General features: G+C 37.4%; 1 pseudogene; it reads right to left on the minus strand.

The window, feature by feature from the left end:
* Positions 1-733: 733 nt before the first annotated feature.
* On the minus strand, positions 734-2,620 carry LOC114376027 (annotated as a pseudogene).
* Between the last annotated feature and the right edge of the window lie 1,575 nt (positions 2,621-4,195).

Here is a 4,195-nt window from a genome sequence, read left to right on the forward strand (position 1 = left end):
GAAAACTTGGGTGGGATTGTTGGGATTTGGATGCTGAACAGCAAGAGACCAGAGGGAGTGATTCATTCTGTAATTGAAGTTTGTTATAGCAACCTTGACTTGTCAATAGTCCTTGTAGTTAGTCTTTACATGCCAGTGGACCTTGATTGGACACATGTGATGAGTGACCAGAGGGAGTGATTCGTTCTATAATTTGAAGCTGGATGTACTTCTGTGCAAGCTAATTCTCCTCAGTCATTAGATTAGTCTCCTTTTGAAATTTTTCCTCAGTTAATTGTCATCGTATGCACATCAAATTAAAGTGTGGAATCCATTTACCTATGCTTAATCCAACTCTGTTACTTGCTCACTGTACAATGATGCCTTCTTAAATGGTTTTCTGCTACATGAGGTTTCTAGCAGCGAGGAATAACCAAAGATGTTGCAGCAACGACTTCATCGAAGTCCCTATATTCTTCTTCACAAAGGCATCCAAATTGGCTTTCATAAGACAAACAGTTGGCTGCTTCCATTTATGAATTTGGACATTATCATTTGATACCACTTCAATTGCAGGCACAACTAAATTATGATATTTTTCTAACAGTAGTCACATGGGGACTTTCCTTTGTTGAAAACAGCCATTGGTTTCTTGTAAACCAGATGGTCCACAAAAATTGACAAATACGAGCCACTTCAATCTGTAAACACCTGTCAAACTAGACTGAAAAATCCATATCTTTCAGAGTTTAGATTAAAGGAAAAATTGGATAACAGATTCTAAAGAAATGGACATTACCTCTTCCTGAAGTAGGGGAGGGAGATCTTCTGTTGCTAGAGGGTTCAAAGCTTCCACACGCAGCTTTTCTTCTTTAATGCCAGACCACGTATGCAAGGGTAAGGCCAATAAAAACATTGTTAAGACATCTGCAGTAGACGGGTGCATGCCAATGCAGTGACCTTCATTAGAAAGACACAACCTACTTGGTTCCCTTTGACACAAAGGGACCAACACATCAACTCCTTGTTCACTACCACCACCAGTTGTAACAGTTCCTGAAACTAATGTTACTGGATTTTCACTATCAGCATTCATATGTTTTACATCTATTTGACTACAACATTTTCCACCTGACAAACCTAGCCTACCACAAATAGTCAAAAGATATGCTGCTTGGCAACAAACATTGGCAGCAACTGCTGGTTACATATCTTTGTCACCAAGGTTTGCTAAAGTATTACAACATGAACTTTCAGAATCTAACCACCTTGTCACGTGTTTGAAGAGTCTAGTTGTTCGAATCTGTTCCAGTATGTCAGCCTGAAATTTCAAAGCTCTTAAACATTATGATTAATCATTTATTGGATTTTCTTCAATGAGATGAAGTCCCTAATTTTGCAAATAACACACATCAAAAGAAAAAATGTAGTGTGAAAACCTTGATAGCTAGCCTTCCTTTCTCCTCCTCACTCAGTGTGAGATTCCCATCTTCTTGTCTGCGAACTTCAACAATCCATGTTATTAACCCTCTCAATTCACTGGGAGGAGATTTAAAAGCAAGAGAGAGTACTTCCTGAATGTCTTTTAGATCCTCTGACTTTAGAAGTCGAGGGACATCTTCAGTTAGAGATTTGGCAACACTGCTCCAACCTTCATGTCTATAACTCTGCAGACAGTCTTTAGGTATTTAATGTGATCTACAAGGAGAAATTATTTGCAGAGCATAAAAAAAATCTAAATATAGAGTTTTTGTTAATGTAGTAGAATAATGCACATGTTCAGCCATTATAGTCCTACAAGGGAAAAAGGATAGAATATTAGGCAGGATGCAGACCTTCCAATGACAAACCATATTTTTAGCATGATCTTTGTTTGGCCAAGACTTGCTATTGTTCAATATAATTTCAGGAGAAGAAACTATCTTCTAGCTGGCCATACCATTATAATTTACAACAAGTCAAATTACTTTTCCCTCTATTTAAAATTCATGATTTTCGAAATTTTATGTATGTTCTCCAATAGTTCAAGAAAGAATTAACCAGTAGCACAATACCACAATATAAAGTATAGATGGTGCTCTGTTAAGCCTTGAAATAATCATGTACCTGAAATACAAATTTCCAAATATAAATGGAGGGCAAAAAGACTAGTTGTACAGGCTTAACAAATAAAAAGAGTTCATGAAATCATATCTTTTAATCATAGCAAATAGAAAGATATTTTTTTGGAAGGCCAAATAGAAAGATTTTAATGACACTAATACATTCAAATAGTATAATTTTCAAATTACACCACCAGATAACTACTAATAAAATAAGTATGGACAAAATATATAGAGAAACATAAGTTTAGTTTAGTGCATACAATCAGATTATCATTATGCCTATGATATGAGGTAAAGATATTTGTGACTTCCACCGTTTTCCCTCAGAAGTTGTACAACATGATTAAAATGAAACTTATAACCCTAAAAAATCCAAAAAAAAAAAGGACTCAGAAGATATACATCTATTAGTTGCCAAGAGAGTTTGTGGAGACCACCTTCTCACTACCAGTGGGAAGGATTTCTCTTTTACTACCCACACTAGAATCCCATACTTCTAATGTAGGACTAGTGTCATACCTGTTGGATCCTAACATTGGATCTTGGTTAGCATGTTGTTTTTGCTTGTATTATTATAACTTTATAACGATATTAACATCTTGGTTAGCATCTTGCTTTTGCTTGTATTTTTATGACTAGTCTCACAACTGTTGATGTCGATATTTGTATGTTGTTGTACGTCATCAATGTAATTTGCTATATAAACAACTGTTGTTCATGCTGAGTGAACCTTAGATTCCCGTTTGAGACTGCATGCAATGATTTTTGCGGACAGTTTGCATTAGTCATTGTATTTAGTCTTGAATTGTCCGTTTGGACAGTTTGGGGAGACTGGTATTTTTATGTTAGATTCATTCGTTAAGGTTATTATTATTTTGATTAATTTGATCAAATTTCGGTACAATGTATTTGACGTTGTTCTCTGAGTGCATACTTGATTATCGGGAAATTAATTTCACTAATGTCATGTCATGTACTTGGAGACCAATGCGAAATGCTGCCGAAATTTAGTCAAATGTTTCAAAATAATGCTAACCCTGACGTTTGAAGCTAACATAAAAGACAGTCTTCCTAAATGGGATAGGGGCACACCTATAAATAAAAAAGTGAGATTTTCATGCATGGAATTGCTTAGATGGATCGAAGTTGGATGAATGAAAGTCGCATGAGCCCAAAATATGAGGATGGCATCGAGCAATTCTTGCAATTTGCTTCAGAAAGAGGTAGACCGAATGAAGAAGGAAAATATTATTGTCCTTGCATCAACTGTTTGAATGGAAGACGACAACTACTGGATGACATATGGGACCATCTATTGTGTGATGGGATTAAGAAGAATTACACGACGTGGATATGGCATGGTGAAGTGACAGACATGCAGAGTGGGTCCCAATCTAAACCGTTTGATGTAGAAATGGGAAATCGCTTGGAGGACATGATTCGTGACCTTGGACAAGAGTCTTTCCAACAAGCACACGCCCCTATGTATGAAGGATTGCAGAGTGATTCAAAGAAGCCTTTGTATACGGGGTGCAAGAATTCCTTAACCCTGTTGTCTACGGTGTTAAGTCTGGTTAATGTGAAGGCCAGGTATGGGTGGAGTGACAAAAGTTTCACCTCACTGCCTGAGGTAGTGCACAATCTGCTTCCAGGGGACAACACGTTGCCTAAAAGTTACTATAAGGCGAAAAAGATATTGTGTCCGATGGGTATGGAGTATCAGAAGATTCATGCTTGCCCCAATGATTGCATACTGTACAGGCATGAATTCCAAGAAATGTCGAAATTCCCTATTTGTCGGACTTCACGGCACAAAGTGAAGGATGAAGAGGAAATAAGTTCTGATGAAAACTCCAATAAGGGCCCCCAGTGAAGGTTTTGTGGTATATTCCAATCATTCCAAGGTTTAAGCATCTTTTTTCTAATGAGGACGACGCAAAAGACCTTGCATGGCATGCAAATGGAAGGATTTCTGATGGAATGGTCCGTCATCCGACTGATTGCTCGCAGTGGAAGAAGATTGATGGTTTGTATCTGGATTTTGGGAAAGAGCCAAGAAATCTTAGACTTGGAGTAGCCAGTGATGGAATGAATCCATATGGCACCTTAAG

This window comes from Glycine soja, chromosome 2, assembly GCF_004193775.1.
Source record: "Glycine soja cultivar W05 chromosome 2, ASM419377v2, whole genome shotgun sequence".
In the NCBI taxonomy this organism is placed as follows: domain Eukaryota; kingdom Viridiplantae; phylum Streptophyta; class Magnoliopsida; order Fabales; family Fabaceae; genus Glycine; species Glycine soja.